Genomic DNA, 25,443 nt, shown 5'->3' on the forward strand with positions numbered 1-25,443 from the left:
GGATTGTCCAGTGGCACGTCAAACAGGTTGTCCCTTATCTGTAAGATGCTGGAAACTACTTCCACACAGTAGTGCTGATCCTGGAGGACTGGCAGGTCAGGAAGCAAGGTAGCTGGATTAAGGGGTCCACACCTTTTAAAAATTAGGTTAGTGTTTTCTAAGAGTTCGGCCTCTAGCTGTTGCTGACGATGGGCCGAAAAGACTTGGGTTGTGCCCCTACGCAGAAGGGCTGACAAGGCATGAGAGGTCCAAACCGTGGTAAAATGACCCAGGGTTAGGTTCTTTGCCTTTGTGATCAGCAGGGCAGCTGCTGCCAGAGTCCGGGTGCAGGATGGGGTTCCCTGAGCGACAGGGTCGATTTGCTGAGAGTAAAAAGCAAGCGGGAAATGGTGGGGCCCGCTCAGCTGGGTAAGGACACCACTAGCAATTCCGCCCCTCTCGTGGACAAAAAGGTGAAAGGGTTTGCTGTAATTGGGGGGGCGGAGAGACATGGAGGAGGCCACACTGTCCTTGAGTAACTGAAAGGCTTTAATAGTGTCCGGGGACCACTGCAAAGGGTCAGGAGCAAGGTTAGCAGTGAGTCGGTGGAGCGGTTTGCTTAACTTCCCGCAGGATGGCAACCAGGGGCGACAGAAGCCAATTAATCCTAAGAAACCTCGAAGTTGTTTCTTGGTGTTCGGTAGAGGGCAGTTTTGAATAGTCTTTATGCGGGCTGGGTCCATCTGTCTTCCCTCTGGGGTTAACAGGAAGCCCAGATATCGGACCTTCTGTGAGACCCACTGAATCTTTTTAGGGTCTACCTTGTGGCCTCTGGTGTGTAGGTATAATAAAAGTGCCTTACCATCGATGCGGAGGGCAGCTTCTTCGCGATTACCTAATAGGATGTCATCTACGTATAGGACCAATGTGGATCCCTGCGGACTGGTGAAACCTTCCAAGTCGTGGCGGAGGCACTGGCTGAAAATCGTGGGGCTGTCTCTGTAGCCTTGAGGAAGTCGTTGCCAGACATAACTTTGTCCCTCCCAGGTGAAACCAAAGAGATACTGAGAGTCTGGGTGCACAGGAATGCTGAAAAAAGCTGATTTTAAGTCAATAACAGTGAACCACTCAGCATCCCAGGGGATTTGGCTGATGATAGTAGCTGGGTCAGGAACTACTGCATGAAGAGGGACCACATACTGATTAACAACTCGTAGATCCTGTACAAAGCGCCAACGAACAGGGTCTCCGTCCTTTTTAGGAGGCTTTTTGACAGGGAGTATAGGGGTGTTACAGGGAGTGCGCTGAGGGCGGACTAGCTTTTGTGCAATGAATCCCTCGATAATGGGGCAGATGCCCTCCCGGGCTTCCAGCGACAGGGGGTATTGAGGGACTGACGGGGGGGTTAAGGAAGGCTTCACCTGAATCCTTACGGGTTCTGCCGAAAGGAGCAGGCCAACATCAGTGTCAGAAATTCCCCAGAGGGTTGAAGGCAAGTCAGTGAGGTCAGGGGAGAGAGAGGGGGGTGTTTCCCAATTACCCTGAGTAGGGGCCGAATCTCCTAACACTGTCATCAATAATCCTACCCCTTCAGGAGTGCAGGTTAAAGTAGCCTCAAGCTTACAGAGTAAATCCCGGCCCATCAAAGGGATCGGACAAGCTGGGGAAAAAAGAAAACGGTGAGGAAAACATTTATCAGCATAAACAACATTCAAAGGCAAAGTGAGTTCCAGAGACTGTGGGTTGCCCTCCACCCCAGTCGCAGTTTTAACCTCAGAGGATAGCCAGGGAGAGGGGGCATGATTTAAAAGAGAGAAAGTAGCCCCAGTATCAATGAGGAAAGAGACAGGCAGTCCCTGGACTGAAAGGGTTAAACGAGGCTCTTTGCTGGGAGGGGAGAAAGTGAGAAAGGAGCCGGCTAAAGACATTAAGGAAATAAGACCATCACATTGTTTGCCTTCGCCCCCGGGGTACCGTCATTGAGGAGGCTGAGTTTGCTGCGGCTGCTGCTGTTTCCCGTAGTTGATCCAGGCCTGGGGAATGGGCTGAGCTGGTGGTGCAGGGGTGTATTCCTCACTTGTGTAAGCATCTGCGGATGCAACCAGACCTTCTGGGCGTCCCCAGGGGCATTCATGTTTAAAGTGACCAGGCTGTCCGCACTGAAAACAATTTCCTGATGGCTGGGGTCGCCAGGACCCTCTTCCCCGAGCACCCTGGAATCCCCTGCCACGGCCACAGCCTTTGCCTCGAACACCGCCGTGAAAAGCTAAAGCCATTAGCTTATATTCTTCCTTTTTCTCTTTCTTTTTACTACTTTCCCTTTCTTTCTCCCAGGCAAAATCAGCTACGTCCAACACTGAAGTGACTGACTCACCTCCCCAACCAGGGCGAAACTTTAAGAAGTAATCCCTTACAGGGGGCACCAACTGATTCACAAAAAATGAAATAAGAGTAGGGTGGTCTGCTTTTCTCTCAGGATCCATCTGAGTGAACATTCGGGCCCCCTCCAATAGCCTCGACCAGAACTTTCTGGGCGGCTCATCAGATTCCTGCCGAATCTGCATGAACTTAGCCTGATTAGGCGAGCGGCGAGCCATTTCCTTGAGTCTCTCTAACAATCGCTCTCTATCTGCTCGCAGCTGAGTCAGCCTTGGCTGAGTCCAGTCTAGGGGATTCCAGCCAGCGGCCAGATCCCGCCTATCCATCCAAGTAAGATTAACTGCATTGCTATCTCCCCATGTCCTTTCTGCCATCCACAATCTACTACGTTCCTCTCCAGTCAAAACTATACTTAACAACTGATCCACATCCGTATAAGTAGGATTATAACTTAAAAACAATCTTTCTAGAAGTTCTATGATCTTTCGGGGATTTTCCCCAAAAGACCCTGACAACTGTCCCCACTCATTCAAGTCCCATTCTAGCCATCCTTTATATTCCACAATACTAGCATGTTGTAACCGTCCATCATTGCCCATATAAGGTTGATCGTGCACCTGTAAAGGCATCTCTCTAACTATACATTTATTACTCGCAAGAGATTTGACGGAGACATCCTTTGGGCTATCCTCGGGGGGGGGGGCATGCACCCTGCCGTACCTGCTTGGACATTAGCCTAGTAACTACTCCTCCCGAGGTTTGCCCCTCCATTTCCTCCTCATCCTTCTGCAGAAATTCCAATCTGGTATCCTGCAGATTCCCCTCTGCTACAAGGAGAGAGTCCCCCTGCGGAGGAATAGGGGCAGGTGCAGAGGGGACCAGCTGATGAGTCAAAACACGCCGTGGTCTACACCCTTCATCGAAATAACCTGGAGGGGGTTCACTCTCGGGAGAGTACCTGACTGCCATAATTTTTAAAGATTTCCACAGCTCTGCTGCTGTGTCCCAACAAAACCAGTAACATAACTGTCCCGGATGGTCTTTTTCGATCTGGCTCTTTACTCCTCTTAAGGCAGCCTGTTCGAAAGAGCCATACGAAGGCCACCTCATCTCCGGGTCGGCCAATACCGCGGTAAACCCAGTCCAATTCCTTACACATAGTGTGTACAATTTCTTCCTAGACATTCCTGTCTGTACTGGGAGTTTCCCTTCGTTCCATAACTTATTTACAATCCCCAATGGACTCTCAAGAGGCACGCTAGTCCCTTGACCCATGGTGTCTGACAGGAGCCCTCCAACTGGCGTTTACCCTGCTGTCCAATACACGACCCCTCAATATTGAATTGGCTGGGAGAAATCTCCTGTGGCGCCTTGCCAATTCATATATGAGTGGTCTGACCACTGGACAGAGGTACCGCACCAGAAGGAATCCCGGACGAGCCCCCAAATTGTTAGGTAATAAAGCAAGTCCTCACTCACCTCTCCAGCACCCGAGTTCGTGCGGAGTTGCTATGGGCACACAATTCTGTCAGAGACCAGACACCAATGCGTTGATCAAAGGGCTCACACTATCCCAAAAGCTTTAGAATAAGTGTGGCGCCTTTATTAGGGGTGAGCATTAATATTTATACACAGAAGTAAACAAAGTGATTAACAAAAGATAATGGTCATGCATAATCAATCAAGATTTTACAGGAAAAGCAAGTTTAACAAGTAAATGCATAGAGATAAAGGCTAATGGCTACTTGAGAAAGGGGGTGTCATGAGTAGTTTGCAGGTCAGTGCTTTGTTCGATAAAGGGTTCAGAAAGGATTATGCAGAGATGGCCAGTCTGGGTGTGTTTTGGCTTCCCAAAGTTCCTCTCTTTTGTTTTTTGAATAAATTTTAGTTTAGTTAATAAGAATGGGCTGTATGCCTATATTTGGGTAAGATCTGGAATATTCATTAACCTGGGAGGTAATGTGTCCGATCCTCTGGGATTGGTAGAACCTTTTCTTTTATATGATGAAATAAGATTTTCAGAACTCTTCATCATATTTGACATGTGTGCCTGGGTGGAGGCCTGAGGCTGGGTTACTTTAAGGGAACTGTGTTGTTGATTTCTGGATAACCAGTGAAGTAATAAAGAAGCAATTTTATGATGTCTTGGTAAATCTAAGTATTGAAAATATCCATCAATTTTGGAGATTATCTGCCCCATTCTTTTCCGTTCACCCTAATTGAGTGACCTCAGTTGGTCCCCTCTGGTTGCTTAAATGGGATTTACATAGAGCATGGGCTTTGTGCTGGTTCTCTGTACAAGGATGATCTTAACCCACAAAGAACATGAAATAAAATGGGATAAATGAGTGATTGGAGGGAACACGCTGCCATTTTGTTTAACATGTGACTCCCCTACTTACATATTAGACTGAGAATTGTTATCTTGGTAATTTTCCTTTTTCAGTCTCTCTCTTGTCCCAACACACCATCGTAGCGGTTTCTCAAACTCTTTATTTCTTCACATCACCAGAAAGGGATTCATGGAACATTTATGATCCCCATACTGAGACCCAGATTTTTAAAGCAAATTCCCACTAGACTCATGAACTAGGCAAATTTATTTAATGTGTTTCTTTAAAAAAGGAGCAGTATGCCACAGCTTTACTCAAAGGCTTGTTTCTTTTGGCTTTCTTTAGCTCTTTGAAAGTTACCAATGGGGTTAGATCTTTTATTGAGTCCTTTGAGGCTTTTAATGATAGCTGTGCAAAAGTTTTGGAAACCCTGATTGTCCCCCTCTTTCCATCACATTTTTCAGCCTTCTCCTTTCCCAAACCCCTTTTTGTTTCTTATTTGGCTTCCTCTGTATCATCCAAGTTTAGGATCATTTGATGTTTACACTTTCATTTGTATTTGTTTGAAATAATGATAGATTTCTGGAAGCATACAGAAGCACCTGGGAGACTTGAGATAGGTACTATTTTAAAACTAGAGGTCAAAATTCCCCATTTGTGTAAATGTGTGTGTGTGCATGGGGGGGGGAACTCCATTAACTTTAGTTAATTGGGCCCATTATGTCTGCGCCAGGAACTTACAAAAGGGGATGACTGAAAAACACCCTTTGTCAAACACTGCTCAGAGGGAAAACTTCTGGGACTTAACAACACTGTGGCCATACAAAGAGCAGATCAGGATGCACAGTGGCTGGTGGCACAGGAAGGATTCAGATTCAGCTGCCAGCAGTGAATTTGGTCCAATAACAGCAGAACATACAAATAATCCCCTGAGTATTTTGGGAGAAAAACATGAGACAAAATTCTAGCTCTCCTAACGAGAGTTTTATTATATATAATTTCCCCCCTTCCCATGGATCCTCAGATAACTGTAAGATGAGGTTTTTGCTAAGATGTCATATTTAAATCCTACCTAGAGAATCAGTTTAATGACAGCTCTCTGGGCTAGACACTTAGGTGCACATGGCTATGAGACACCTTCCCATTCCTTCAATCCTGGAGCCATCAGAGACTTGGCTGAAGGCTCCTCTAAATTACACCAGTGGGAGTGGCCATTCCTGCTTGTGTCGCAGAATGCCACCCTCACAACACACCTACATTGCCAAAGTCCCTGATGCAGCTTAAATTCCCTGTGTGTTTCTGGAGTAGTACAGCAAGCCAAAGATCTGGCAATCTGTGTAGCTATTTGAGGACTAAATGCAGCTCTCAGGATTCTGGACTAAGTAAAGGGCAATAAGCTCAGTTTTGGAGGAGTAGGAATGTCTGACGTGGTTCTACCAGGGTCCCTTCTGGACAGGACTCACAGTTATCTTTGTTGATCCTTCCTTCAGAGCCCACTGTGATGTGTGACTCAAACTCAGTGGAAGGCAGTAACAAAATGAACATGGGTAGTCTGAATATCTCAGAAAATGGGGAGCTGGACACAAAAAAAGGTGCCAAATTTGCCTTTTTGGATAGAGAGCAGAGGGTTACAATATTCATTCTGTCTGCGCAGTAATCCCAGCAACTTGAAGTAGAACAATCATGCTGGGCTACTCCTGAACACTGAATAATAGTTGTGGGAGACTTTGCCTCAGAAGTGTTGAAGTACAATTTCTAGAGATACACCAAAATCAAATCCCAAGATTGGAAATTAGGATTTGGGTCTGGATTTGGATCTGAGGTTGCAGGTCAAATTATTTCTATAAAGAGATAAACCTATGCACTAAATCTTAACCAGCAAACATTTGAGATAGACTGGTTCAGATTTATAGTTTGAACTTCCATGTTCAGGAGTAGCCATTTCCTACCTAATACAGAAGTACGAGGATTAGATTCAGGATTTTGGTTTGGGTCCTTCTCTAAACATTTTTTAAAATACTTTTGTGGTGGTTTTTCTGGTCTTGGTACTTGCCCTTCCTTCTCTGTATTTAAATGTCAAAGTCTAGGCTTTAACATCTCTTGATTGAAAGGGGTGTATTGTATTCTGTAGTTGTGTGTATGTTGGCTACATGGAATCACTGTCGTCTCCTTATCAAATTCACAGAAAATAACATTAACCAGAACTTTCCCAGAGTTCACTGATATCGCTGCTTACACAGAGTAGTAGATAATTAAAGTTCCCTTTTAAAAAGCGGCAAACAAAAAAAAGTTTGCAAAACTGCTAGAGGACCCTAATTATGAGACCCTCTCCTGGGAAAATTGCAGATTTTCTGGAGAAAGAGAGCATACACAAGGCATAGAAGAAATAGTCTTCCCCCAAAATACAGTTCTGGTTTTTAATATCCCAGATGAACCATTAATATCTGCTTAATAGTTGTACCCTCAAAGTTTTATTTTTAATTTTGTTTTCTTTTAAGGGATTGTAACACTCATGAAAGAAGCCAGCCTATTTAAATCCCAGGAGGGTGGGCAGAAGCCGCTGAAAGAGCAAAAGGCCCAACCCCGCAGGGAGGGAGGGGCTGCAGCACCCAGGATTTAAGGGATTACAGGAAATGAATAATAATAAACAAAGATGTGGTTGCAGGCCACACAGGCTGCCAGGTACAACACTGGCAGAGCTCCTGAAAGCTTCCAGACTGATATTCTTCTGCCCTGACCATTAGGGACCACACAGGAGAGTGCAACAGTAGATCGGTTTCTGCCCACACCCATTCAGCCGGAGGCGTTTCTTCAGAATTTCCAGTTAGAGCTATTTGTTTAAATGACCCAATTACATTTAGAGTCATTTCAGTATTAAAGTGCATTTCCCAATGTTACGTTGCGTAAGGGAATTGTCGTTCCAGCCTCTCCCGTGGGCCAGACTCCCTGGTTGAACTACATCTCTTGTAATGAACCCACTCATGTGACTTCCATGATGCTCTACACAACCTGGTCAGAAGGACATGTAGTTCTCCAGGGAGCCTGTCCCACAGGAGAGAAAGGGGGAAGGAACTACAACTCCCATTTGCTAGGCAAATGCAGGCTAATGTTTTGTTGAACTGATTTGACATGAAATGGTTCAGATCAGTTCAAAACCCCTTTTTTTTATTGGAGTCTAACTGATACAAAATGAAATATTTTTATTTTCTTGGTGGAAAAATTGCTATTACTTTTTGAGTCTTTGGCTAGCTGTTCTTCAGATTCTTTTTTGGCCTTCCTAATTCTATTTTTACACTTCACTTGCCAGAGTTTATGCTCCTTTTATTTTCCTCACTAGGATTTAACTTCCACTTTTTAAAGGATGGCTTTTTGTCTCTCACTGCTTCTTTTACTTTGTTATTTTGCCACGGTGGCTCTTTTTTGGTTCTCTTACTATGTTTTTAAATTTAGGGTACACATTTAAGTTGAGCTTCTATTATGGTGTCTTTAAAAAGTTCCCATGCAACTTGCAGGAATTTTACTTTTGATGCTGTACCTTTTAATTTCTGTTTAACTAACCTCCTTATTTTTGTGTAGTTCCCCTTTTTGAAATTAAATGCTGCAATGTTGGGCCACTGTGATGTTTTCTCAGCCATAGGGAAGTTAAATTTAATTGTACTGTGGTCATTATTACCAAGCGGTCCAGCTATATTCCCCTCATGGACCTGATCCTGTGCTCCACTTAGGACTAAATCAAGAATTGCCTCTCCTCTTGTGGGTTCAAGGATTAGCTGCTCCAAGAAGCAGTCTTTTAAGGTATCAAGAAACATTATCTCTACATCCCCTCCTGAGGTGACATGTACCCAGTCAATATGGGGATAGTTGAAATCCCCTATTATTATTGAGTTTTTTATTTTAGTAGCCATTCTAATCTCCCTGAGCATTTCACAGTCACTATCCTGACCTATCCTGGTCAGGTGGTTGGTAATATATCTCTACAGCTATATTCTTGTTGTTCAGGCATGGAATAACTATCCATAGAAATTCTATGGTACAGTTTAATTTAGTTCATTTAAGATTTTTACTTCATTTGATTCTACACTTCCTTTCACATATGGTGCCATTCCCCCAGCACACGACCTGTTCTGTCCTGCCAAAATATTTTGTATCCTGGTATTACTGTGTCCCATGATTATCCTCATTCCACCAAGTTTCTGTGATTTCTATTATATCAATATCCTCATTTAATATGAGGCACTCTAATTCACTCATGTTATTATTTAGACTTCTAGCAGTGGGATCTAAGCACTTTAAAAAACTTTTCACTTTTTAGCTGTCTCCAATTACATGATTGAATGAGACTTTTTTTTCCATTTGATGGTTTCTGATCAGATCCTACCTGCATTTTATTATCTTCCATCCTCTCCTCCTTACTAGGACATAGACAATCTCCATTAGTAGATCCTCACCTAAGGGATGTCTCTGTCTGAACCATGTGCTCCTTCGCACCTGTCAGCTTTCCTGCAGCCCTTAGTTTAAAAACTGCTCTACAACCTTTTTAATTTTAAGTGCCAGCAATCTGGTTCCCTTTTGGTTTAGGTGGAGCCCATCCTTCATGTATAGGCTCCCCTTATTGGCATCTCTCACAGAGTCTGTTGCTTTAATGAATTTGAGTAGAGAGTAAATGTAGAACATGGAAGGCTTGATCCTGCCAGATGCTGAGCACCCACTGCTTGCATTGAAATCAGTGGGAGTTAAGGAGGTGCTCAGCATATTGCCAGTTGAGTTCCTATGACTGTTTTGGGTTCAATCCTGTAAGACACTGGTACCTTCTGTGAGATGCTGCATACCTGTGCTTGCACTGAGCTCAGCTCCTCAGAAGACAGAGCCCACTGTTGTTTGGGGCAGATGTCTTCTGTAAACTCTTTCTTATATGTCATTAAATACAGTGGGAAAGAAACATTTTGGTTTGCATCAAATGTGGATGATGCCCTTTGCTATGAAAATTATAGGGGGCTTTGTCCAAAGCCCATTGAAGTCAGTGGAAACTTTGCAGTGGAATTTAGCGGACTTTATATTAGGCCTGGGATGCAGAAAGGAACTGAACCATGTCAGCCAGTTTAGTTTACTGTGATTTTGTGTCTCAGCAATTTCTGCTCACAGTGAGTGTATGGCAGTTCTCCAAAAAGAGCCATATTTGTGTAGTTTATGTACCCACCCTACTCAGACCCACACACCATGTATCATTTGAAAGCTTATTTTATGTATATTTCAATGCTGTATAATGTGGAGCTGTCAACTGGTGCTGTAAGTCAGTAGGAGAGATGAAACCATGATACCCAAAACGAGTGACTTTTTTGTACGGTTCCAGAAACACTGCAGCATGTCTGACTACAGTTTTTACTGTTAATTTTAACACTTTAATGTGGTGTTTAGTTGTCAAAACTACCAAATGACAACCTTTTAAAAGATTTTTATTGGTTTTTCATGGGCAAGTGTTTTCCCCCCAGAAATGACGAAGCTGTTGTAGCATGTGGCAAAAATGGTGAATATCAACATTTTGCAATGTACTAGCATGAAATGTTTTCACTTCACATATTCTTGTCGAAGTATCTCACAAGTGATTATAATAGTGTTCTATATTTTCAATTGAAATTCACTATCAGATCTGCCTCACGCTGAAGGCTGTGCACCAGCAGCAGCAGAATATGTGCCCATAGTTTGTACTGCATAGTGGGCAGATACACGTGTGTGAATTCCTAATGTAATGCTTCCCCATTTATAAGCTTTTGAATATACAATGTAGCACCTAGCCTTCTTGCTAGAAGGTTTTAATTTGTAATTGCCTATGCATTCAGTACTAGCCTTTGAAATATTGTAGAAACTAGCTTTTTAATTCAGTGACACGTGCAGAGATCAGTGTAAATGTTAGAGATGACAATACACAGCTTCACATTATGAATATGTTAAAGCTATGAGAGAAAGAAAGGGCCCAACAAGTAGTGAAGACAAAAAGACGACTAAGAAGGGATGTGACACAGGTGTGGAAGTAGATCAAGAACGGTCAGGGATTTGAAGGGGATTTCAATGCAAACAGTCACCTCTGTGAGCAAGAATCAGGCTAGTTGTTACCCTAATAACGCGAGATTTGTAGAAGCAAGGATTGTGTGAGACGAATGGGAAAGAACTGTGTGAGAAGTTGTTGCGACCTTGTGTTAGATATGGAATGTAGGCTGGCGTCTAGATGACCCATGTATAAACAAAATGCAGCTGTTGCTTATTATTGTTTGTAACAAAAGGTATAAATGCTTGTTGTAATTGTTTACCTGTAGAGAGATCTGCCTAGGAGTGGGGAACCCTGTGTCCTAGTGCACACTATCCCTCTATGCAATTGCTTGAGAATAAAGTATCTGACTTTGCTGCACCCAACCAGAGAGTGAGAACTATATTTTTCACCGACAGCGGTCTATAAAATTGTGAATAGTGAGGAGAAAGTGAAGAAGGAAGTGTTATTTACTCCTTCACATAACAGAATAACTAGGGGTCACCCTAAGAAATTAACAGGAAGCATATTTAAAAATAAACAAAAGGAAGTATTTCTTCACACAATGCACAGTCAACCTGTGGAACTCATTGCTAAGAGATGTTGTGAAGGCCAAAAGTATAACTGGGTTTGAAAAAGAATTAGATAAGTTCATGGCTATTAGCCAGGATGGTCAGCGATGCAACTCCATGCTCTGGGTGTCCCTAGCATCTGATTGCCAGAAACTGAGAGTCGAGGATAGGCGATGCATCACTCAATGATTGTCTGTTCTGTTCATTCCCCTGAAGCCTCTGGCACTGGCCACTGTTGGAAGACAGGATACTGGCTAGATGGATCATTGCTCTGACCCAGTATGGCCATTCTTATGTCCATAAACAAGTCCTTGCCTTTGCACTGAAGTGGAATGAAGAACATGTCACTGCTCTTAATAACCATGTCATCAACATTAATCTATCTGACTCTGAATCACATCTAGAGATGCTTATCAACATATCTATAGGACTGCTTGTAACATCAGATGCAGAAGAGTGTGCGATGAAAATAGTAGATGTTGGCGAAGATCAAATGGAGACATTTGTGAGAGGTGCACTTGATTCTGATGGGACACAGCTTCTTCAGCCCTGTCAAGAATCTGGCATGAAAACATTTATGAACAGGAACAAGAAGATCAAATTTAAGTCTGGCAAAGGAGGGATAATCATAGCAGTTATCAGTCCAGAAATTGTTTACTGCAGAGCCCTGTCCTTAGCAAGATACAGAGGCAGCTGTTCTTAGTCACCTGTGCCTATGCCCCTCTTCTGTGCTGATGGACCAATGAGAAGAATTGACAAAGCCGAATTAGGCAGATATGACAAAAATAACTCTATGAAGACTTCAGAAGTGTACATACCAAGGCAATAAACCCACACACTTTTGACAGAGATCATCATGCTGAACAAGATGATAATGATGTTGACTATACATGTTACTGGTGCTATCACTCTTCAGTGATACAAACTCATTATTAGATTTTGGTTAGCCCTACAGATTGTTGTTGTGATACTTTAAGGTCACACAAAAATCCAATGTTATGTCTTGAAATAATACATAATTATTAAATTGAAAATTAATGCAAGTATTTTAAAGTGGCCATTTTAATGTGTTAATGGTGTCATTTTTATCCCAGTTTCTATAGACTATAGCACCACTAGGCAACTCCCCATCGTACTTTATCTTAAAGTAGGTGGATGGGTGTGTGTGTAGAAAGGGTACATTAAGTTGACCAAATTGGTGGTGTCTGCAGCCCACCTACAAAAAGCTGTCCCCTCTGGACATTTGTGGCCTGATCTTGAAGAGTTTTGCACAATAGTTTCTCTCATTTTGGTGAATGGAAGTAGCTAATGTTTAGCACCTCTCTGGATCAGGCCATTACTGCTGTTACAAATCTCAAATGTACAACAAAAATAATAATAGTAACATCTTAATTTATGTAGCACCTTTTTATCTACTACAATGTAAAGGATTTTTGACTGGTGAGAGTTTCATACTGAAGGGTAAATGATGTTATTTTCATGGTTATCTCACTGTCAATTAGAGTTTAGTTCAGCGCTGCCCAGAGGATTCAGGGGGCCTAGGGCAAAGGAATTTTAGGGGCCTCTTCCATTAAAAAAAAGTCACAATACTATAGAATACTATATTCTCATGGGGGCCCCTGCAGGGCCTGGGACAAATTGCCCCACTTGCCCCTCCCCCCATCTCTGGGCAGCCCTGGTTTAGATACAAATTGAAAACAATCTTTTTGTTTCTGAACACTTGTCACTTTATAGTCACATGAAAGCACAATTTAAGACAAAGGTCACCTTTATAGTTCATTGGGGCCAAAAACTCCATTGGTGTTAAAAGTGTCATTTCACACACCAGTGTTATTGTGTAATTAAATTGGCATGTCTAAGGTGGCATGCATAAATAGAGCATATTAAGAAAAATTAACACTTAAAATATTTTCATCTTTCTTTGAAACGGCTAACGCAGACATATTATTAAAAGTCAGAAATTGGTGAAGGTTCTAAAAACATTACATCTTTTTTAACTTTTCACAATAATATTTTGATAGAGAAAACATTAAGGGTGAACTACTTGTCTCAGTTCAGCCTGGTATATTTCAATGAAAAGTTCTAAATCAACAGGAGCTTTTGAGCATTCAGTACATCTCAAAAATCAAGTACGTTATTTTAGGTACCTACATATGGACTTAGGAACGTAATGTTAGGCATCCATTTTTGAAAATCTTGACCTAATTAAATAATTTTGTTTCATTTAAGTAAATTGCCACAGGAATAAAATATTTATACAAAAATAGGTATTACAGATCAAGATACCAGTTAGTTATCTTTTCTCTAATCCACTTGATTTTTAAAACTAATTATTGCCACTGGGAATTAATAATTATTATGACTCATAAGATAATTTAGGTAACTTTTTCCTTAGAAAATATAATAGAAAAACTCCAGCACTGGACAAAGACTAAGATTCGGACTTAACAGGGTAAAGGTTGTGGATCTAAAAATAAATTTCTGACATGATGTTAGTCTATAAAGTGCCACAGGACTCTTTGTCACTTTTTACAGATCCAGACTAACATGGCTATCCCTCTGATACTTAACATAAAATTGCTGTCATAGAATTTCCCCCAAATAATCTTATCATTATGTAATGCCTATAAATGAACACAACTACAGGTTATAGATACAATTTCCAAAAAGAACTTGTCACCATGGCCCATATCCAGGGAATCAGTGCAGTGGCCAAGTGCTGGTGGGCTCCATGGCAGAATGGAAGGTGTTCCTCACTCAGGTGGTGGAACAGCTACACAACTGTTCTATGGCCGAGACAGCAGCCCTAACCCAAAGGTCCTGGGGAGCCCTTCCCAGCTCATGTCCCACTTCATGGGGTGCATTTTTTCTATTCTATTCAGATTATTTTACTATAGCCATTGTTGTTGTAGCTGTACACCTAAGAGTGATCCAAAGGTCACTGAAGTCCACAGCTTCAGCCCCTCGATGCTCAGTGGAACCACCCTGGTTCCATTGCTTATGAAGCCTTAGGCACTGCTCTGTGTTTTCCCAAATATTTCGTTTTCTTGTAACAAAAATATCCATACAGGAGTACTAATAATCTTTATTTTTTAAACTCAGTCACTTGACACAGGTCAGGATTAGAAGAAGCTAACAGCTTTGTCACACTGGAAGGATCATTATCCATTCACTTCCTTGGCAACTATTATATAGCAGTTAGGAGTTTCCAAATTATACCAGGTTCTCAGCATGGACACTGTGGATGATACCTCTAGGATCTAGCTGGACAAGTGGACGGTCAGTTTTCACACTGGAGAGAGGCAAATAACAGTCCCACAATGATCTGTACTAGGACCAGTGCTGTTCAACTTATTCATAAATGATCTTGAAAAGGGGGCAAAAGGTGAGGTGGCAAAGTTTGCAGATGATACAAAATTACTGAAGATAGTAAGTCCAAAGCTGACCGCAAAGAATTAAAAAAGGATGTCACAAAACTGGGGGACTGGGCCAGAAAATGGCAGATGAAATTCAGTGTTGACAAATGCAAAGTAATACACATTGGCAAACATAATACCAACTATACATACAAAATGATGTGGCCTAAATTAGCTGTTACCACTCAAAAATTAGATCTTGGCGTTATCATGGATAAATCTCTGAAAACAGCCACTCAATTTGCAGCAGCCTTCAAGGATGCTAACAGAATGTTAGGAACTTTTAGGAAAGAAGAGATAATAAGACAGAAAATATCATAATGCCACTGTATAAATCTATTCTATGCCCACACCTTGAATACTGCATGCAGTTCTGGTCACCCCATCTCAAAAATGATATATTAGAATTGGAAAAAAAATACAGAGAAGGGCAACAAAAATGATTTTGGGTATGGAACAACTTCCATATGAGGAGATATTAAAAAGAATGGGACTGTTCATCTTAGAAAAGAGATGACTAAGGGGGGATATGATAAATGAATCATGTATGGTATGCAGAAAATGAAGAAGGAAGTCTTGTTTAGTCCTTTACATAGCACAAGAATCAGGGTTCACCTGAAGAAATTAATAGGTAGCAGATTTAAAACAAACATAAGGAAGTACTTCACACAATACACAGTCAACCTGTGGAATTCATTGCCAGGGCATGTTGTGAAAGACAGAAGTATAACTGGGTTCAAAACAGAATATGATAAATTCCTGAAGGATAGTTCCATCAATGGCTATTAGCCAAGATAGTCAGGGACCCAAACTCAAGCTTTGGATATCCCTAAATCTCCAACTGCCAGAAGCTGGGACTCAATGACAGGGGATGGAACATTCAATAATTGCCCAGTTCTGTTCATTCCCTCTGAGGCATCTGGCACTGGCCACTCTTGGAAGAACAGGATACTGGGTTTGATGGACCATTGATTTGACCCAGTATGGCTATTCTTATGTATTAGTAGAGAGATGTAAAGAACACAGCTGGGGATGGTGGCTTGGCCAAAGCTGTAATAAAATCAAGCTTGTCCACAAAGAATTCTCCAATCATCCAAAGAAGATAGACTATCTATGTTGGGGATTCAATACTCAGAAGAATCAAAAGAACATTCTGCAAGGGACAGGCAGATAAGAGGCTGCCTTCCCAGTCCCAAGCCATAAGATGGCCTCTAAGGCATTGGTTCTCAACCAGGAATATGTGTAACCTTGGGGGTACACAGAGGTCTTCCAGGAAGTACATCAATTCATCTAGATATTTGCATAGTTTTACAACAGGCTACAGAAAAAGCACTAATGAAGTCAGTACAAACTAAAATTTCATACGACTTATTTATACTGCTCTTTATACTATACACTGAAATGTAAGTACAATATTTATATTCCAATTGATTTATTATATAATTACATGGTAAAAATGAGAAAGTAAACCATTTTTCTGCAATAGTGTCCTGTGACACTTTTGTATTTTTACATCTGCTTTCGTAAGCAAGTAGTTTTTAAGTGAGGTGAAACTCGGGGTACACAAGACAAATCAGACTCCTGAAAGGGGTACAGAAGTCTGGAAAGGTTGAGAGACACTGCTGTAAGGTTGGTTAGGCTTTTGAAGTTACTGAGAAAGGATCAACTGGTGATGGTTCATATTGGCACTAATGACACTGTGTTATAGAATATCTCAGATAGTAGATGACTTTTAGAGAACGCAGAGGCATTCTAAAGAAGACAAATGATGAAACAATCTTCTCTAGAATACTTCTGTTCCATGTACAAAGGAAGAGAGAAGGCAAAAGATCTGGAAGTGAACCACTGGCTAGATAAGCAGTGTAGAGTGTATGTTTAGGTTTTGTGGAACACTGGTTCACCTTCTATGTGGGGAGAGGGCTGTATAGTTTAGATTGCCTTTGCCTCAGTAAAATGGGGACCAATCCCCTCAGGGACAGGCTGGTAGTCAGGAGAGCACTAAATTAATGCCAAAAGTGGCGAGTAAAAAGAGGGAAGCTATGAGCACTCAGCACAAAATCAAGATACTGAAAGTAAACTTAATCAGGGAATCAAAGAACATGAAGAGTAGAAATTCTTTAATTTCCTATACCCCAATGCTAGGAGCTTAGGTAATAAAAAAAAGAGGAATTGGAATTGCTCATTTATGAGCATAAATTTGATCTAGTATGTATTATTGAAATCTGGTGGGATGATTCCTGTGACTGAAATACTAAAATAATTGATTATAACCTATTTAGGAAGGATCAAGACAGCAGAAGGGGACGAGGTGTAGCAATCTGTTATCAAAAATGGCAGTATGTTTTTTTGAGCCACTAATAACTCAGAAGAAAATGATCTTGAATGCTTATGGATCAATATCCTTTCAGATAAAGCACAAAATAGGATATTAGTTGATGTCTACTACAGACAGTCAAATCACCCTAGGGAATGGGAGGATCAGTTTCTTGAGTAAAATATTGAGCTGGTTCAGCAGGTAAGTGAAGGCAATTATAAATTATATATATATATACATATACACATATATATATATACACATATACATACATATACATATACACACATATACATACATATACATATACACACATATACATATATATATACATATACACACATATATAACAAATGGAAGAAAGGGGAAGTTGATAGTAATGAATATAAATAGGAAATGTAGAAACTAGTAAATGTAGAAAATTGATAAGGGAAGCAAATAGACACAAGGAAAAATCTATGGCCAGCAGAGTTAAGGAAAGTAAGAAGGATTTTTTAAAATTTGGAACAAAAAGAATCCTAACAATGGTTTTGGTCCATTACAAGATGAAAATTATTAGATTTTTATCTAGAATTATCAATAATAATGCTGAAAAGGAAGAAACATTTAATAAATATTTCTGTTCTATAGTAAAGAAAAAAACAGATGATGTAGTCCTATAATATGATAACATGTTTTCCACTCCATTAGTATCTCAGGAGGATGTTAAATAGTAGTTACTACAGTTAAACACTTTTAAATCAACATGTCTGGATATCTTGCATCCACTAGCTTTAAAAAAGCTGGCTGAGGAGCTTACTGGACCATATATGTTGTTTTCCAAGAAGTCTTGGAATGCTAGGGAAATTCCAGAAGACTAAGAAAGTTGCTCTTGTGCCAGATAATGGCACAGCTGATACAAGACTTAATTAATATAATATTAAAAGAGGGTAGTGTAATTAATGCAAGCCAATATGAATTTATGGAAAATAGATCCTGTCTAATTAACTTGATATCTTTTTCTTTTATATGAGATTACAATTTTGGCTAAGCTTGCTCTGCCATATTTAGGATCGTACAGCTGCCTTAGAGAGACTGCAACATGGGAACCTTAATGTTTAGCACTCTTTAATACTATCAGTTGGTGGGAGGTTTTTGTATAAAGACCAGAATATTTTTCTTCTCATTTTCATCTTTTTCTGTCATCATGGTGGTCGGGGGAGGGGAATATAATTTCCTAACACTGCCCATTTTTAGATTAGTAAAATAGCATGTAGCAACTTTATAAGGGGATGGCTATAAATAAGTCTCTTTCTTTCGTTCGTTCGTTCGTTCGTTCGTTCGTTCGTTCCAAACACCCAGAAATACATGTGGATCACTTTAGAGATATTTATGCCATAAAAATATTCAAAACATTGTGTAACTTGCTATCATAATATTTTTGGTTTGTTTCCTGATATTTTTCCTAATATTAAACATTTTTGATCAATAAATAAAATCATCACATCCTGAGAGAGGATAAACTGTGAATGATTAGACTGAGTCTGCAGAATCTACACTTTTGTTGGATGCTCTGCCATTTCACAGCATGGGAACATAAGTAGACAGGGATATACAGTGAAACCAGCCGATGCATTATCTTTTGCTCCTTGTTCCTTATGAACTCCGATTTCTATTATCTGAAGAAGATTAGAAGCATTCTCTTTGCAAAAGGATCATTTTGTTAGTGGCATAGATTGGGTTTAATTGCATATAGTAAATAATGACAACCGTGAATGGTAGAATATAGATGCATTTAGCAGGCAACCCTTTCTTAACTATTTAAGCATGAAATCCCTGATCCAGGAAAGCAGTTAGGCACATGATTAAGTCCATCTCTCTTAAAAAAACAACAGCACTTAAGCACATGCTTAAAATTAAAGCACATGATTTTGTGAATCGGGGCTTAAGGACCTGATTCAAAGACCAGTGAAGTCAATGGAAGATGAAATGAACTGCTACCTTTTGGATCCCCAACACAGTCAGATCATTGTACCTGCTGACAGACAGATTCATGTATTTCATTCATTATTAGTATTATTCAGCTCTTGTGCAAGATGCTGGCTTGACAGCACCGAGGACTGAAATTCCTTGTTTATCCTCAGAACACACAGAGCACAGGCAATGGCACTACACACTTGAAGAAAATTATAGAAGAGGTGGAAGGAAAAGAACTCTTAGGTCATCATTCTAGCCTATTTCCCTATCAGTGGAGGTTCACCACCTAGAGAACGTTGTCAATTGTTTATCCAGTCTAGTGTTAGTGTGCCAAGTCATGGGGTTTTCACCACTCCCATTACAAGACTATTCCATCAGCTAATAGTTCAGTGCCAGGAAGATTTTCCTGTACAGCATTCAACCCAAGTTTTAATTTTCATGCCATCTCTTCTAGGTCTACACTTTTCTCAGTCTTACATTTGTTACCTTTCAGTTTCACTGAATGTCCATTCTGGTGTTATGAGAGAAGGCAAATAGGAATTCCAGATCTCTTTTTATGCCTTTTAGCAGTTTATGATCCATGTGTTCCTCACTCCATGCCTGTTTAGTTTCATTAATATCCTTTTATGAAGGACTTTATATAAGGTATATTTGAAAGTCCAAGTAAATGTCTAACTTGCTGTTCTCTGTCACCTCTAGGCCAGTTGCCATCATTACTGTTCCCAAGTTTAGCCTTTCCATTTAATTTGTGAGTTTCTGATACTTCTCTAGCTATATGAAGGCTCCATCCTGCAAAACGATGAGCATTCTGAGCCCCAATCCAGCAAAGCACATAAGCATATGCTTAGCTCTAGGCATGCGTATAGTCCTGCTAAAGCCAATAGGAGCATGCCCATATTTATATGCTTTGTTGGGTTAATATTTGTGTGAACTGTACTATAACCACTGCCCTGAGCCATTTGGTTATCCAAACAAAGTGCTCTAATGGCCTTTTAATTTAAAAGGTTACTGGCAGAGAATTCTAAAATTACGTGGAAAAAGAGTGCCAAAAAATTAAAAGATTTTTAAAAACAAGCAAACAAAAATTATGGAAAAGATAGAGCCATGAAGAATACTGGGACAGATGTTTGGTGCATTTACTTTTGGGAACTATAATGACTAAGAAATTAATGAAATGATCGGTATATGTGCCTGTGTTACTTAAACACAAACATGTTCCAGTTAAATTACTTCATTTTTCAAGCTAAATGGCATGTTATACTGTGTTCTGTAATACATTAACACAATGCATGCAAAGATTTAACATCTGTAGATTATCTGGCACAACTGCTTGTTTGTAACATCATCTCAGAGTGCCAAAAATTAAATTACAGGAAAAAAAATAGCAATTCTGTTGAACATCATGGAAAATCCTGGTCCCAGATCCCAGAATGAGTGGCTGGGGATCTTTCTGGGGACATACATACATCCTTCCTTACACTGCAGACCAGTAGCAGAGCTGATACTGGGCTGCAGTAACCCATGCAGTTCATTCTCTCACTCTACATGAGTCAACGGCTAGTGAATCTGAACAGCTGTGGATCAACCAGCCCTTCCTCCTGCCTTGTTTCTGCCCACCCTGCATTGCTCCTGGGAAGCACACATGGTGCCATTTTGGAGTAAGTTTTCAAATCTGCTCTTGGCAAGGTGTGAGTAGGCCTCATAACCTTCTCCTCCCTTAACTTAGCCACTGAAAGGCAATATAGTCACAAACAGTTGAGTAGGCTTGACCTACTATTCTGCAGAGAGCAGGAGAGGATGTAAACACATACACTACCAGGATACCAAACCCCATTGTCTATTTCAAGGATTCATTTCCATTATACTATAACACCAGCTCTGTCTACAACAGTATGTGCTACTAAAATGGTGTTTTGCTGCACAATATTCCATATATACTTGTTCATTATCCCATTCATTTGGGGGGTAAAAATAGATGGCTAGGTAAAAATAGCAAAAACTGTTTGACCCTTTCATAAGCCAACTCTGTATTTCAGGAGTTGGGAAACTTTGGCTCCCAGTCCGTCAGGGTAAGCCGCTGGCGGGTCGGGATGTTTTGTTTACTTGGAGCATCTGCAAGAATGGAGCCCCTCAGCTCCTAGTGTCTTTGCTGTTCCCAGCCAATGGGAGATGCAGGAGGTGGTGCACACGTTCCCCAGCTCCGATTGGCTGGAAATGGCGAACCGTGGCCACAGGGAGCTGAGGGACTCCATGCCTGCAGACGCTCCAGGTAAACAAAATGACAATGTATTAGATATTCAATTCAATGATTTCATAGAGTTTAAAATCATCAGATTTTGGTGTAGACCCGTTTATAAGCTGACCCTCGCTCTTTGATGAGTCACTTTTTTACCAGAAATATTTGGCTTATGAATGAGTATATGTGGTAGTTAATACTGCTGTAAATGAGTGCAGGTGGTGCATCGGAGTGCAGAATGAGGCCCACTGAGGTTTTGGTATTAGCTTATACTTTAATGAAACATTCTTTCAACCCTAATTCTTTGTTAAGTAAGTGGGGTTTTTTGTTTGTTTTTTGGGTTTTTTTGGAGGAGGGAAGGGATTTAGAGAGTTAGAGGCAGATTCTGATATAATATTAAAATGATCATGAATAGTACCTTATTTCCTGAGAAGTGTCACTGAAATTATTGGGACTACTTGTGGAATTAGATGTTACCCAATATGAGTATGGCTATCAGAATCTGGTCCTTATTAGTTTATTTTTGGTAAATAAATGCTATATACAATATATTCACATGGTGAGGGTATTATGATTATAGCCAATCCCTTTGATTTGATGGACCATTCACTACATTTTAGACATATGAAGGTATATGTCTACCATTTTAAAGTAATAGTATAGTAAAAAAATGATCTTTATAATAGGACACCAAAAGTGATGAGTGAATGAGCAATCTCTTCTGCATCTCTTCTATCTAGAAAAGTTTGGCAGGCCTTGTAAACAACCTAAGGTTTGTGTTAGCACAAGAATTTTTGTGCTATGAGGTAGTTTTGTTCTGCAGTGAACAACCTCTTGACTAAAGCCGATTTTAATAAACTTCATACTTAGTCTTTAAGAAACAGACAGTTGTCAAGCAGCAATAAAAATAAATAGGGTTTTTGATTCAAGAGCAAACTAGCTGGATGCCAGCTGTTTCCAAATTCTTGTCATATGCAACACCATTCAAAGTGCTTTGGTTGGTCTTATTTGCGGAGAGTTTACTCATGTAGAGATGCAGTCATTAGTTGGATCTGGCATTTAAAGTACTGAAAAACATCACGTGGATGCCAAAGGGATATTATATTTGATATATTTATTCAAGGGAAGAAGTCTTCTTTTGAATCCTCTGAGGGATCCTTCATTTTTCTTTACTCCCTGTCACCCCTGCGGACCTTGTGGTCCTTTTAGGCAAGCAGAACAGGACACACCTTCCTAAGCAGCCAATAAAAGCTACTCTTAAACTTTCCAAAAGGGTCACCGTAGAGTAGTAGGAATTGCTCCCTGACTCCAAGGACCACGCCTGAAAAATGTTGAAATAGTTTTCCGCTGATTAAAATAGCTTTGGGAACATTCCACATCATAACACAGAGCTAAATCTCTATCTTGTAAGTGGGAGTTATAATTTTTCAGATGTATCTAATTAATTTATTTTTTAAACTTATAAAACATACCCTTCTACAGGGTTCAGATGATGTCATTTTAATGTTAATTAGGCACATTATTTTTAGTCTAGTCATGCCTCACATTTTCTGTATAGATTGTATTATTAAAGAAATGAGTGAGCTCCCTTTGCAGATATTACTAAATTTTGACTGTGAATGCTGCTGAAAGTCCTGAAGTTGAGTTTCCCGTTTATCCCCTGAACCAGTACAGCATAGATAGTAGAAGCTTGACAATATAGCCTTCCAATATGCCTTAATACTAACCTGGTGGGACCATCTCTACAGATTTACAATTAGTGTCAGTTGCAGTTATGGTTTTTGTGATGTGTACATTTGTCCACTAGGAAACTAGACTGAGATGGCAAACTCATTTTGCTCAGGTCACTGAACATTTGTCAGCTGGAAATAGCAGTTGTCAGATAGGAATTACCAATAACCAGAGTATCTGCTGATCTGTGCCAGATTTAGGCTGGTGACCTATAGATAAAAGTAATTATATTTCAAGTCCTCACCGTCATTTAGATCACCCAAACACCTTTAAAAAAAAGTTATGTAGGTGTAAATGAATTAGCTCCAACTGCAACTACTTATCACTCCCCAAACAACATCATCAGTTATGGTTAACTTAACAAATAGCAACAGGAAATACACTTAGTCATTAGCCTCCCCATGATAATCCATGGATTGCAGGGATGGATGGAGAAATTCCAAACTAAATACGTTTTGGGTTCAGTTCAGAGTAAGATTACAATAAAGGTCTTAATTATGATTGTGTGTGATACAGGCCTTTGTCCCCTGGGAACTTGACTGAGACCAGGAAAGAGCCTTGCTAACAACATTTAGTCACCATGAATCTCTGCCATCTTAAAAACCTGACAATTAAATTAGGATCAATTTCCTTTACCAATCCACTGATTATTGTGAATGTAACCCATTGTAAGACAGAACTAAAATAGTGGTCTTGATCCTTGGCTGGAGGTAGGGCAGAGATGGCTGTTCAGCAGAAGTCAAGTTAGTTCTTGTTGCTAGCTAGAGTCTCAGGGTCCACCCACTGTACTAATTTTGTTTTAATTAATTATTCTTATTTATACAGAACCATAAGTTTGAATTACACTATACAGATCACTAAAAATGACTGGTGATTGTACTTCAGTTCTAAAGCAATCAAAATATATAACACAGGAACCAGCATCCTCCAACCCATAAATTGTCCTTTAATTAAAAAGTGCAGTAAGATTATCCTTTAATTTTAAAGTTCAGCTATGGTTGTGGATATCATGCAAATACCTAGTGTCTGAACAGCCCTGCATGCAGATGGAGAACGTAGTCTTTTTTAAGAGTTTTATTTGGCAATGCAACTTATCATACTGATGTCATTCAAGTCAGATTTAAATACAGAATACTTAGTAAAAAAAAAAGAGTTGGGTGTTCTAATAATGGCTTGAACTTATCTGAGATTTAATAAGCGCTCAGATCTTAAATATTAAATAAAAATAAAGCATATTTTAAAATGTGAATCAATAATTTTAGGGTGCTGTATATTCTTATCTGTAGCAGAGATAAATGTCAGTTAAATATGTTTTTAAACTATCATGGTCAGACCTTGCAAACCATTTTCAAGTTACCCTTACTCAAACAGACACATTGACTTCAACGAGACCTCATAATTTCAGTGGGACTACTCATCTGAGTAAGAGTTGTAAATCATAACATGCACTGAAGTGGACATATATAATTAATTAGATTGTATTTTTAATTTGGCAAAGGCCTCGAGAGCTAAGGATAGACAATTTTTTCTATATTGTTTAATAAAACAAAACAAACAAGTACGGCAAATAGTTTTAGGCTACAAATTTAATTTGCATCCCAATAGTTAAAATCTGCGGATTTCATCTGGACTGGGTTTTTTACTTTTTATTTATTTATTTTATTTCTTTAAAGAAATATTATTATTTTTACCAGGAAACTAATAAATATAATAAAGCTGTTTAAACATGATCCAGGAATATTTACATTTCATTGAAATACACGTTATGGAGGGAGGTCAAACTGGGAATTAAACTTTCTGCTGAAAATTAGGTTTACATCCATGATGCTTTTGCAATAATAAGGCAGAGCCATGTTGATTTATGCACTATATAAAACAAAAAATGTGCTTGAGAATTCTGCTGTTTGCTGAAGGGGAAAAATGATGCAGAGACAATTATTACAAGAAAATTAAAACAATGAGAATACACTGTTTTATATGAATCAGCACCAAAGGCATGTCTAATTTACTAATCACCATAATGAGAATTTTAACTCTTTAGCTGTAATAAGACATTATATTTCAGTGTTATCTACAGTAAATACCAAGCAATGATTAAGGGCCTAATGCCAAGTTGCTTGCAGTCAATGGAAAGACTTACATTGACTACAATGGGCTCTGGACAGAGGAGCAGTAATTAACAACTATGCCCCTAATACTCAGCAAGACTAGGAAATGAACTTTGGTTTTTGCGTTATGAGATCCTCTCTCTCCTCCCCTCCCCTCCATATAGCAGGAAGGAGAAAAGAAGAACTACCTGACACCATGCATCCTCCTTGGGGAATGAGGAAGAAGGAAGCATTGCTGCTATCTGAACAACTGTTAGTCAGGGAAGAGAAATGCTTTTCCCCCATACATCAGTGGGAGAAGGGAGGAAGAATAGGTCTAACCAGCAGTCATTCCCACACAGTTTTTGTATGTGTCCCCACCCTAGTGACGTGGGGAACAAAGGAAAGAATCCAGACC

This window comes from Gopherus evgoodei, chromosome 1 (genome assembly GCF_007399415.2).
Source record: "Gopherus evgoodei ecotype Sinaloan lineage chromosome 1, rGopEvg1_v1.p, whole genome shotgun sequence".
Lineage (NCBI taxonomy): Eukaryota > Metazoa > Chordata > Testudines > Testudinidae > Gopherus > Gopherus evgoodei.